Source organism: Pezoporus wallicus, unplaced genomic scaffold (genome assembly GCF_028554395.1).
Source record: "Pezoporus wallicus isolate ANWC-B61680 ecotype Strahan unplaced genomic scaffold, APGP_CSIRO_Pwel_v1 contig_6814, whole genome shotgun sequence".
Lineage (NCBI taxonomy): Eukaryota > Metazoa > Chordata > Aves > Psittaciformes > Psittacidae > Pezoporus > Pezoporus wallicus.
The window spans coordinates 4,812,189-4,826,084 of record NW_026639755.1 but is presented as its reverse complement, the minus strand read 5'-3'; positions in this window follow the sequence as shown (position 1 = coordinate 4,826,084).

Sequence of the window (13,896 nt, the reverse complement as noted above, 5' to 3'; positions counted from 1 at the left end):
CTTTTCTCCTGGAGGAGGTTAGGTGTTGGACTAGTTGACCTTTAAAGGTCCCTTCCAATTCAAACTATGCTATGATTCTATGACCTTGTGTTAGCACCCCATGGGGAATAGCAAGCCCAACTTTCCCTGACTGGTTGCCCCCAGAGCCTGCACCCAGGATCCCTCCCCCTGAGCCCAGGGACACCATTTTATCTTGACCAGGGCCCCAGGCCTGTCCAAGGACACACCATGCCTGATCCTGTGCCCTGCTGCTGTGGTTGGGCTCCCTGAGCATCACCTCGGGTCCTTGGAGTGACCCCATTGTTTCCCCTGCCCTAAACTGGGGACCTGGGGAGGGTGTTCCTTGGTCCCTGTCCTGTGCTGGGGTGCTTCTGGTTTCAAGTTCCGCTCTTCCTGCCTCCTGACATCTTCATAGGGTGAAACCCCTGCGTGAATAACAGCTGTTGATGTGAATAGCAAGGGATTCATGGGCTGAAATGAACCCAAAGCTTATTCTCCAACAATTAGTCAATCCATTGGAAAAGTAAATCTTATTTCAGAAATGGAACCTGTTCCAGTTACTCCTTCAAATGATGAATACTGACAGCATATGACAAAACTATCCTATTTGCAAGAAGGAAGGAAAGGACAATAGCAAAACTACCAGCAACCCCAAGCACTCAGTGGAGAGGTCTCCAATGTGGAGGAAGGGTGAGAAAAAGGTACAACTTGCAGAATGGATTAGCTGGAGCTACTTTGCCATTCTTTGTGTTGTATTATAGGCTGCAAGGCAAAACTGTGGCTTCATGTTCACACTGAGTTCTGGGGCCTCATGGACCATTTTAGAATGTGAATGTTTGCAGGAGCTTGACAACACTGACAGTCTTCATCCTTTGCAAAACCTGCATTTACTTTAACACAGTCAGTGTTGATGCCCTTGTGGGCATATGAAAGAGCAATGTGATCGAGGAGAGCTTGTCCCATGACACATTTATGCCAGGATTTCAGTCCCATTGTGGCACCAAAAGATCACTCTGCCTTTGCAGATGAGGCAGAAATACCTAGCATGAGGCTCAGTTATTTGAGGTGGTTTTTGAACATATCCAGTTCTTGGATGCATTCAGCAGCAAGTGATGCTGACCTATAGCGCAGGATGAGATTAGTTTGCATTTCTAATGCATATCCTGAAGCAGCTGGCCTGCTAAGAGCAGTACATGGGCTTCACAGGATATCACAAAGTTGTCTTTAAAAGGGAATTTCTCTCTACAGATATGTAACGATTAAATCCAAGTGCTGGTTAATCATGTTAGCTCAGCAAACAGAGCTGGGATGTAAATCAATCTAAACTTTCATATAGAACAATATAAGCCCTCAAAATTCAGTAAATTAATTATCTGGCAAATCTTTAACAAAATAAAAGGGATTTACTATGCAGATGAGTCTTCTGCTGCCTCTTCTCCTTGATTACAACTTATTGTAGGAATGCCCTGTCTGTAATGTCTGTGATTCTTCTGCAGCTATTTTCTAGGACTCACTTTTCTTTTGGCAGCACTTGGTAGTTGATGACACTGGCATTGTTGGAGCCTCACTGTTCATGTTTTTCGTTCTGTTTCGCTTGTGCACACCATGCTAGGGCTGGTTTCCTGATCCATTGCAGCCTCCCATGCTTCCCTGTAGTAAGCCATGCAGTATGGCTGGCTGGCTGCTACCACCCTCCAGCAGCAGTGGTCCCAAACGCACCCTGCATGCTCTGCCTTATGGGGAGTGTGGAGCTATGGGACAGCAGGTATGTTCCTTGAAATCTCTGCTCATGGTAGTAAAAGCTACAGTCTAGCAAGAGGAATAATAGTCACAATTATCGCTGAAGTGTTTTGACACATGTTTGTAAAGCTCCTTAAGAACATACACGGAATGTATCATTTATTTTAATGAAATTCTGTCTAACCTAGGCTATTATTCACTCTCCTATCTCTGATTTCTGTGGAGTGCCAACAGAATATGCTCTTAACGACGAGCCTGAAGAGCTGCTTGGGATTTACAGATATAAGCTTCTCCCAGCACGTGTGGGTTTTGAGAGAGAGATATTACTGAAGTGGCAGAGAACTTGCAGTACGAGGTTTGTCGGCAGAGTGTACCATTCCCAATGACATCCTTGTATTTATTCTTATTTCTTTTTTTAGGGAAAAAATAATTAAAGAAGTTTATCTGATAAGCTCTTCAAGTAAGGGGCACGGTATGGGTGGATGAAAGAAAATGGAGAAGTAATTCTGAATCCTTTGAGCCCCATGACTTTGGGACAGAATGGTGCCTGTATCTCCCTGTTCTAGTTTGTTGAGTGCTCTGGACCACGGTGTGTGAGCAAGTATAAGTATGATAAACACCTCTGTAGCTCAGTCACCACAGTGGTCTGCAGAATTTTATCTACAAAAGAGCTCCTGCCATAACAAAAGCAATGTGTTACGGTCGTGAACGCCAAGCGATCCCTCTGTCTGATACCTCGGGTAATGAATAGCTGGCAGCACTGAGTGCCTGCGCTCCCTCTTTTGCCAGGGGAGTGATGCAAAGAGATAAGGGCAGGGCATCTGGTCCCTGAAAAAATGTCACCTTGTTGAACAGGAATGAAATCAACATGAATTTTAAATTCCAGCTCAGATTCAGATGTTTATAAACCCAACATCTGCATTTTTGCAGACGCAACAGTTAACGGGTTGACTAATAGCCAAATTACTGCAGGAAATGCAGAGGAAGAACGTTTGGAGGTCAGATAATACATAAGCAGGAAACTTTTCAGCACATCTTTGATGTTCCTATTAATTTTATCTTTTCCCCAATTCATAAATAATATCCATCTGGAGAAACTTAGATGTACTTAGTTATGTTTTATTAAGCAGGAAATAATCCACTGGTCACACAATTTTAGTAAACCACACTTGGCTTTATCTTCTCTTCCCATAGAGAGTAGAACACATACTCAGTAAAGACTCCTGTCGATTATGCCTCAGCCGCAACCACAGGTTTTTCTTGTATTCCTCTCTTGTCGGATCATGCGAGAATGAATCCAAGCACCAACAAAATATTCTGTTTACCCTGGATGCCTTGAAATACCATGGCTCTCAGGAATTACTTTGTTGTTTTATTTAATGGGTATGTACTATGATTGATTCCAGTGTATCATGACATTTACAAAAGTGCTTTTTGCAAGGAGGTTATTATACAGGTGAGAAAGGGAAGCTTCCTTAGTTTAAGGTGCTTTTTTGCTATTCTTTGGTAAATGTGTGCGTGTTGAAGAAGCGAGCATTCTGGAAGGCACAGTGGAGAGGCGAGCTGGTGGCACAGGACCCATGGTGGGTGCACAGTCAGGCTTGTGACTTGCCCAGCGGGACAGGTTGGCACACAGGTCCTGGAGTCACAGCATCCGTTGCCAGCCATCCTTGGGGGTGGCTTGTGTTACTCCCATCTCTGACTGCAGTTCCCCACATGAGGCCATCTCTGCCGCATACATGGTGGGAAGGCTGAAAATGCTCCAAGCAGAGTGCTGCTGTGCTTGAGTAAGCACCCGTTGCGATGATATGGCTTGACGATTTTGCCACGTGCTACAGGGTCTCGTATCATGGTGAACCGGAGTTTTGCTTCCCTTGCTGGAGTTACTGTGTGAAATGATGGTGCGATGTATTATTGTCAGTGAATTTATAAGTTATTCTGTCCTATGTAATTGTTCACTGAATACCTTACTAACATAATCACACCAAAATGGTGTAGGAAGCAAATGAAGGGAAGCTGTGATAATACTTAAATCTAAATAGGGACTTTTTGTTTTGTTATGACATTTTATACAAGGTATTTTCCCCTTCCTAGTTTGTAGCAGAGGAGAGAGAGAAGAGAGTCAATCTTTTTAGCTGTTAGATAAACACCACTCAGAGGTCCATAGCTGAGGCTGAACTGATCCACTTCTAAACCAAGAATGAACCACCTGACCAAACAATCTGGAGGTTTTCTTGCTGTTTTTCTGACTTTGCAATTTAATTATTGCAAATTAAAGGTAAATTTCTGATAGGCTCCCGAAGTCTTTCCCTATCCACTGTCATTGTTTTGTTCAATTGTAATTTCAGTTGCAAGTTCAAAATAGAGGGCTTTGTAGAAATTCATGTCTTGTAAAAACCTTATGCAGACTATGTTGAGAAACTCTGGAAGATGGATGGTATTTCACAGTGTGTATACTTTATCAGGAGCTGAACATTGCTACCCTGCTAATGACTTTAAACAATACCTGCCCTTTGTTTCAGAGCACTGGAGGCACAGCTGAAGTTTTAGACAGACTTGTCTGTCCCTGCTTCCTCATGGCCCTGATTCTTCAGGCAGCAGGGCAGGCTTAGCACCATTCTTGCTGACTCAGCAAAGAGTCAGTTAATTGAAAGAGAGATGATTTTGCTCTCTAGTCACTGCTAACAAGATACGTTTTAATGGTGGGAATGAATGCCTTGAATTAAACATCATCCTAATTAATTTCCAAATTAGCTGTTGCAAAAAACACTTCCTTGCAAACAGGAGACTGGGGGAGGTGAATGTGGGTTTTCAAGATAGGAAAAAGAAATATAGGAACTGCAAAAGTGATTAGAGGATTGCGATATGCCTAAGCTGCTTTCCAGTGGCATTGTGGCCATATGGATGCCAGTGAGCTATAGCGGAGTGGCTGCTGTAGTAAACCAAGTGTCCTGGACCTGCCACTGATCCAGCCCTGGCCCCTTTGCATCATCCCAGAACAACGAGCCACTGAGTACATTGTATTCATACATCAGTCATCAAGGGCTTTACATACAAACTACTGAGCTCAGTCTGAAGAGAAATACTTCAAGCTATGGGAATGTACAGCTTGGGGTAGCCAAGCAGGTTTAACTTTGCCTGTCAGAAACACTGCATTACAGGAAAAAACCCTACACTAATACCCTCTTAAATCTCAAAATTGGTGTGTGACCATGTTAAAAAACCCACCTTATTGTTTGGGTCTATCTTAGAAAAGCTGTTTGAGTATAATTTTACTGCTCAGGACTGTGTTTTTAGAAAGTGGTTTGGCCTGCTTTGCTAAGGCAGCAAGATTTATCTACTTCTAGTTGTGATTCTCTTCTTCTTTCTATCTGCTCCTTCCCAAAATCATATAATAGCTTTGTCCATTTTTTCATCAGGTATTATAGATATCTGATCCTGTGTCCAGGATGTTACATTCCTGTTTCTTGGAGAATAGCTAGCTGGGCAAAGGGAGAGAGCCTGTTAACTTCCCACATCGCAGCATGAGCTCAGCCTTTACAGGCACTAGAGAACCCACAAAGAAGCTCACAGTGAGACCTGTAGGTATCTGTGCTTCATTTATTCTAGAGACCTGAAGTGCTTTTTATTGCCAAAGGCTACCTTTACATTAATAAATAGTAATTTGCAATAGGGGTGAATTTGGAGCGTGAAATGGTGTAGAGATACGTGTTGCATGCATGTATTTTGGGATCCACGTTGCATCCACATTGATGCAGCAGACTGAAAGTCCCTTGGTAGCTGGATCACAGTGGGTGCTCTCCTGGAGAGCAGGTTTGTGTTTAGGAAAGAATCCAGCCTGTACACACACCCAACCACCTTTTGGTATGAACCAAAGTAAATTAGGTCAGCCAGGAGGAATGCTCTTCAGGAGTGCTCATCCACAGACAGCATGATAGATGCACTACATAGTGCATTATGTACATAGTGCACTGCTGTGGAGGTAGATGCTTTCCCTCGCTTAGGCTGATGCAAAAGATTTGATACTGGAATAATATAATCCGTCCAATGATGCTTGGAGTATCTCATAATGAAAATCAGTGCTATTGTTATTTCATAGGTGGAAATATAGAGAAGTGACTTGGTCAAGATCACCTAGAAAGAGGCTAATGGGGAAAGTTACTTACATAACTGCAAAGAAAACGTGCAGAAAAACTTTGGACATATCTAATATGCAATTATGTTATTTGAATGGTGCATCTGTACAAACTTAAATATATGTGCAAGTGATTTAAGGAGTCAGAGCCTGTGTGTACTGTAACTGCGTAGAATATATTTAGTGGTGCATAACAATCAGTTTTCTTTGGGAAAACTGCTCTGTAAAATTGAAATGGAAGTGATTTTTTCCTCTGACCTCATCCACTGAGGCACATTTGACATTTATTTTTCTAAGTGGTAGGTGGTTTGCCTGTATTTTCCTTTTGTTTTTCCAAATGATAATTCCCTGCTTCCACCTGGCTTTAAGAGTCATTAGTGGGTGACAGCTATCTGAGGCATCCATACAGCTCGTCTGTCCTGTCTATTTGAACTGCCATGTTTCAGATGTGTTATCAAGACATTGCTATTGTGCAGATACAGATTAGTTCTTGGGACTGATTTTTCTGCTCCACCAGTTCTTTTGTAGCTGCCAGAACTAATTGCTTACATTACATTACCAATCTGTGCCTCTATCACTCCTTGGATGATGCCATCAGTTGGAATACAGCTGCATACTTAAGTGCACTTTGTAACTACTTCTCAGTATTCCTGCCTATGTTTACAATTGAAAGAATTGTCCCTGATTTTTTCTCTGACCTCCACTACTTGGCAGAAATTGTACAACGGTTGCACTGATTCATTTGCCTTTTCTACCTCTAAAATTTTCTGCATTTTCAGTCACTTAATGGGCGTCAAACAGAGCTATCTATAAAATCTGTATGAATAACTTTTTCTTTCTGAAACTAGGTAAAGTTGCTCAGTAGCACCATTGTAGTGACCAGTGATATTTAGGAAACTTAAAACTGAAGAGAGGCAAAATGAAGAACTGGAAACACTTCGAAGCCTATCCTGCCTACAAAACAAATAGCTCTTTAATTATAGCTCAGCTGCATTGCATCTTCATCCTAAGACATAAAACCCCAATACCCACTAACAGTGATATGCTCTGACACCAACACTGTCAATATAAATTTCTGCATGATGCCTACACACATTTAACTACTCATGTTAATGTTAGCTAAATGTTTTCTTATAACTCAAGAGAAATATTTTGCATGATAGGTAACATTCCTACCTAATACATATTCAGAAGGAAAATAATAGCCTTGCTGAGCAGAAGTAAATGAGTGTATGTATGTCTGTGTGTTTGCATTTGAGAAAAAAAAAAATCCAATATTTTAGTATTTCTTTTTAGATTTACATGGTTGTTCAGAACCATGGAGAACTTTGTTTTTATCTGTTGTTGTGGTTTAAGCCCAGCTGGCAGCCCAGAAACCACGCAGCCTCTCACTCACTCTGTCCCCTTCCTTCCTTGCTCCCAGAGGGATGGGGAGGAGAACTGAAAGAATGTAACTCCCACGGGTTGAGATAAGAACAGTCCAGTAACTAAGGTATAACACAAACCACTGCTGCTACCACCAATGATAATAATGGTAAGGGAAATAACAAGGGGAGAGAATACAACTGCTCACCACCCAATAGTAACAACTATTTGAATAGCATTCATATTTTCATATATTCATACCGAGCAGAACATTTTTTTTCCCCGTAAAAAGTGATATAGAATAGCTTTTAAGTGTGAAATATACAATTTGTTTATAATCCCAGGTTTCATCATTATGGGTTGTGTGGACATCAGATGACCTTTATTGAAATCAAAGTGATAATCCTGAGTAACTGACATACTTTTGTTCTTCTGCTATTTAATGAGAAAGATTTTAAACTATTTTCATCACTTCAGCTTCTACTCACCTAGCCCTTTCCTTTTGGTGGTGTCTTGGTTGCTAATATGTGGAACCTGATGCTTTTCCCAATTAACATTATACTTCTCCAACCTGAACACTTTTGCTGCCTTTTTCTTAGCTATGAGGTGAGGCACATGCTACATCTCTCAGCTGCCAACCCAATGCTTTGCTGACCTGTTCTAAATTGAGCTCATATGAAGAGTGTTTTCAAACCTCTACACAAGGAAGTACGACATTCCAATGTGGGATGCTATAAACGGGGTCTCACATAAGCAGTGGGATTCCCAGATTTATCCCTGCCACTGAAAATATAGGGCAAAGGCAGAGGAGGAGAGAGGCTAAGCAGAGGGAAGAGTGCTGAAGTCGTGAACCAGAATAAGCATCACAACTAAGTTGTACTGTGATTTCCTACAGACTGTATCTGCTCTTGGATCATCGCAGCTATTTCCTTATGGGAAGTGGGGGGTAGAATTTATTCCAGTAGTTCTAGAATTAGATTTCTCAAAGGGAGAAACACAAGCCACTGTGGTTATATTGGATGCTGATTTAATTTACATTTGTGGTGATTGGATTGCAGTAATTTCCCTGGGGAGCAGCTCCTGAGATAATAATTTCAAAAGACAAGCTTAGCAATGGAGAGCTGAGAACTTCCTGAAAAAGGATGGCCTGAAGAAGAAAATGCCTTTTTAAAGGCATGTGGGTTCAGCCAAATTTAATAGGAATAAAGAAAAAGAGAGCATGGACAGACTGTCTTGTGGGCAAAGCTAGTTCATTTGTGGGAAAACTCTGTGATTGTAAAATGATCTTCAAGGGAATTACATTCCCTATTCTTTAAAAAGATCTGTGGAAAATTTGGGAGAGAGATTAATGAAAAGCCTGCTATATTTTCTTTTCAGTGATCTATGTCAAGTATTAAATAAAGTCCTTAAAGCACAAGAGTGGACAGGGTTTGGCCAGGAATCACATGATGTGCCTAGGAAGAAAATGTCAAGCCCCAAATTCTAGGTTTCTGTCCCATTTTGTGACAATGCTGCCACCTGCCACCCTACAAAGTAGGAATTTCAGTTCTCCCCTATAGCTGGAGGGGTTCAATCCAGTCTACCATGGGCTATCCCTATGAATAATGAAGGAAGGAAAGGCTGCAAGTAATAAGGATTCTAATTAATACCAGGTCAAACAGAGAAGAAAGCCAAACAAAACAAGGCAATATTTCATTATCTGTCTTGGAGCAGGGTATGTTAGAGCGTATTTGGTCCAGATTCGTGGTATATTTGGGCTGCCCTTTCTGGTTGGATGGCACAACAGAGCCGCAAAATCCACCTCATCTGAAGGCACAGTGCAGTGGTGCTGCTGGCTCTGTTACAAAATCACCTTTGGTGTCTCTATTAATTAGTCGTCAGGGCTGTCATGCTGCCTTAGCTATGATCCATTTGTTAAACTCGCTTTCATGCTAAAAATAGTCTCATCTTGTTACCCCTGGCTTTGAGAGGACAACTTTTACTTGATGTGCAATGCTATGTGAACAGGCAGAAATGAGCTACTGTGGCAATACTGGACGGGCTGGTACAAAGTCAAACCAGACGTACTTGTAGCAAGCAAGTTAGGGGTAATGCTTTATATTCTGCAGAAGAAAACCCTCAGGGATCTTCCTAGCTACTCGCTTCTTTCACATCCATTGTACAATGATATCTGTGAACCCACATTAACACTCGTGGTGCCCTTAAAATGAAAAGGTACCTCTGATTTACTCTGCATGAAAAGGAAAGCATTTCCACAGCATTTAGTAAGGGCTAGTTTGTTCCCTGTTCCTCAGAATCTATCCCAGACAGATTGCTCTGGATCAGTCTTCATGATGGCTGATTACCTCATCACCCTGATCGACCAGGTGTCTATTATTGGCAGCTGAGCAGATCAATAAAAGACGCATCACATCAAGAGGGATGAAGTGACAGGTATCTGCTGTGGGTACAGTTTGTACATTCCACAGAGCCTTGTCTCACGCTCTCCTTAAAACTGCTCTCAGTTCTTGATCAATTCCTTCACTCCTTTTAGTATTTTTGTGAATATGAGAGCAGAAAAGAGAGGAAAATTTGTTTTTTCTCTGTATCTGTAGACCCAAATATAACAACCTCCTGTACCCAGCAACCTTTTGCAAAATGCCTTCATGGGTACATCCCTGCCTGCTAATAAAATCACTTATTTGTTGCCTCTTCTTTCCCTTCTTCTCCTGTCTTCACCTGCTTCTCCACCTTGAAAATCTGATCTTCAGATTCTTTGTTAGGTACTGCCGTTTTACACTGCTTTACTGTTACAGGGGCAAAGTTGAGTTTAACTGGGCAATTTGGTAGCTCTCTTGAAGGAACCCTCTGACAACATAAAGCAGATAGTGTAAAAAGTGCATCACCTTGCCTTGGATAGTGGGATCCCCAGCATAACCAAGATGTCCAAGCACACTGAAAGTAAGACCAGGGCTTGAAGAGATTTCTCCTCTAGATCAGCTTTTTGGAGAATCAGACAAATGCAAAGGCCACGAACTGAGTTAAGTATGCCAGCAACTGCAACTCAAGCCCAGGGAGAGGTCTGACTTGTCATTTAGGTTTTGTTTGCATGATCCTCAAGGAAATCAGTTTGGAGAGATCACAGTAATGGCATTTCCTGTGTTACTTTTGTGATGGCTAGGAACCTGCTGCCACTTGGATGTGAAGAGACAGGCAAAAAGAGGGAAAGAAAGGGTTAGCATTAGGGAAATGGTGCAAGACACTGTTGCTCTATTTTACTGTAGGTTTTACTGTAGATTATTTCCACTTGTCCCCAAGCCTGTATGACGTCTTTGAAAGAGTGCTGTCAGTTTCTCCTTGTTGCCGCAATGAATTTTTGCAAGGTGTACCACAACATTGTCTTTACTAATCTCTGTTTTAAAACACATTTGGCATGAGGAGTTTTCCAGCCTCAGCATACATAGCGTGGGAATCGTATATCTAATTTAAAGGAGTTATTTCATCAAAGCTTTATTTGTCTTATTTGTCTAGGTACACCCAGATGGTGTGATCAATCTAGGTTGTTGGACAGCAATGATTAATGATTTAAAAAACATAGTTAGAAAGAAGAAAAAGCTCCATGCACTCAATCTCTCTTTGCCGTCCTGCTGTCTTATGCTCTTGCTGTCACTTAAAAATCTTAAGATGGAGGTGTGACCCTTACTAATACATTCCCATACGTGTCTAACACTTCTGCTTAACAGCCTCAGACTTCCTCATGCGCAGCCATCCCTGGAAGTGTGGATTTATTCTTTTATGAAATCTTAGGAAAAGGTGCAAACTGAAGTGTAAATAACATTCATCTCACCAAATCGATTGGAATGTGACTGCTGCTTTTAAGGTGGATCAGAGCTTAGGGGAAAGTTAGAAATTCTTAACTTGATGCTCAGGCTGGGTAAGGGAACGTTAAAATACATAGGCCCCGTGTTAGCAGAAACTGATTTGTCTCTGCTTTTTTCGGTTGGGTGGTGGATATTATTTCAAGAAGATAAGACTTGGCTATGCGCAGGAATATTTCATATTATAGATGCAAAGTGTGTTGATTTTATGACCCTGCTGCTTTTTATTACTGATCAATTGTCATACATACAAAAGGAAAGCCATTTGGTGAGAGATGAGCCAGAAACATAAACATAATGAGAAACCGACGCTGACAGCTCAGAGATAATTTCCTGACATGGAGGAGAATGAAGCAATGGTATCTCTTTTGCCACAGTGTCCTATCAGACCTTGAATTTATTTTCAGATGGTTTCAGAGCATCTCTCTAGCTGTCAACACATCAAGCCTGTTCCAGAACCCACTGATGTCAACATGAGCCTTTCCATTCACTTCACTCAGCTTTGATCATACCCTTGAAAAGTTCAAACCTCGTAAGTGTATTTGGAAGCTTTTTATGTATGGGGCCGGATCACTTCTATTTCCATGTTTATTAACGCTGTGCCATGGAGATATAGCTAGCTGGGAAATATATATCTTATTATAGGGAGGATAAATATGAAAACATGTGGTATCGATTGAAGCTTAGGCTCAGCCCACCCGGAGTTCCTGGAGTTTTTGTCATCACTTATGATACAGTATTAAATAGCTTCCTGTAATTTGTCATTCTAAAAATGATGTGCTACTGAGTAAAGCTCAGTGTAAAATCTGTCGATTGGCAATTTCCAATAGGAAATCTGAAACCTCTGTGACCCCATCTGAACTACCTACAGTAGAAAGATGCATCCTACATTGTAGACATTTTTGACTGAATGGGAAATAGGCCAGTTATTTATAGACGTTCAATCTTCCTTCATGGTACTGAAAGTCTTTCTTTTTTCTGCATGAAAGTGCTTTGTCATTTCATTTTTGAAAATGGAATTTCCAAGTTGTTGAATACCAGAGACCTAGGCTATCCTTCTTTACAAACAAAATACATTCAGGATTCCTAATTTTCCTACTAAGCTGTGTGACATATTTTTGCTGGAATGTCCACCATCCTGACCTTTATTTTACACATAAACAGCAGAACCTAGTGCAGACACTCTTTTAACCTTGTAACACTTTCTGCTGACCATCCTAACCTGAAGTCATAACCTTACCCTGTTAATGAGGCTGATAATTTAAATCATTGTCAGCTACTTGGTTTTAAACCAATGAATTATTATTCCACTGTGGACATTACAGCACTTTTCATAAAAAATCCAAATCCACTCATTCATTGCTTAAAGAGGATAAACGGGGGATGGGTCCCTACATATATATACATACAGAAATTGTTTGCATTCTCTTGTTCTAGTAAATGAATATTCTAGATTAAAAGAATTAGTTAAGGAGTTTGGTTATGTATAATATATATATATATATAGTATAGATACTATAGTCGTGGTTTTGGCCTTTCTGACAGGGATCTTTTAAAGCACTTACAGCTACAAACATGTCTGACTGTGGGCAGCATAAATGTACTGGTTAAATTTACAACAGAATAGCATGCGCAGGTCACGCTAAGCTTTGAAAGCTTAGTCAAAAGTCTCTGCATGGAATTAAGTCAATATTCAGCTAGAACTCATCACCTGGAGATGACAGGAGAGGAGAGAGACCAAGGTGTGCTGACTGACTGATCCAATTGTTCAGAGAATGACAGAGCTGCAGCATGGAATTGTAAAAATTCAAGAATAAATTATGTGGTTTAAAGAGTGTTCAGGTTACATAAGTGCAATTATAGAATACAGAGAAAACTATAGAAAGAAAATTTGTGAAATATATAGTTCTGGTCATTGTTTCTGAAGAAAGATAAATACAATGAAAACAGGTACAGAGAAAACAGCATGGGATGATGAAATCAATGGAGTATCTCTCTTATGAAAAAGATAGCTTGGTTTATGAAACTAGCCAGAAGAAAGCTGAGTGAACAGCATCTAGAGCTGAGGGATAGTTCTCAGTAAGGAGGAAAAGACAGCTAAAAAAGTAAATTTTTATCCAATAGTAATGAATAAATTTAGACTGGAAATTTCTAATAATCAGAAGTATGAAGTTTAGGGTTAGCAGAGTACGAGCTATTTTGAGATTAAGTTCTTGAAGCTGAAAGAAGAAATTCTGTAGTCAAAAAGGATTGAAAATAGCTGGAATTGCTGTTTGCATGTTGTCTGGTTTGTACTGATCCCATCTTTCAAAGCTTCCACTGGTTGTCACTTCTCCCCAGCCTGCATCCTTGGAGCGCTTTCCCCCCCCACACACACTCTTCTGACACTGGAAGAGCTTACAGTAACGTGATGAAAGGACAGATCTTCCCAGTACTCCTAAAACTCTAACACTTCCTACACTGGTGATCATTTTGTATTCAGTTCACACAATACGATTGTCAAATTTGGGCTGAAAGAGAATTTTTCCTTCTGCACAGATTGGTAGGCTTAAGCTTTTGCTCATTTTTGGCTGCCTGTGGTATGGACAAAGTAGCCTGCTTAGATTTAGCCAGAGCTTTTACTGAATTTTTCCCTGCTAGGTCAGGAAAGTAGCTTATTGTCTTGGCAATAATTCCAGCTTTGGAGCTTTTCTTGTAGTTTTTAAGTTTGTTAAGGAAGTTGGGAAAACTTTACAGCTTCTGTCAAGTGAAATAAATGCTGTAAAGCGTTCTACAACTAAACATCTATGGGGGTAGTAG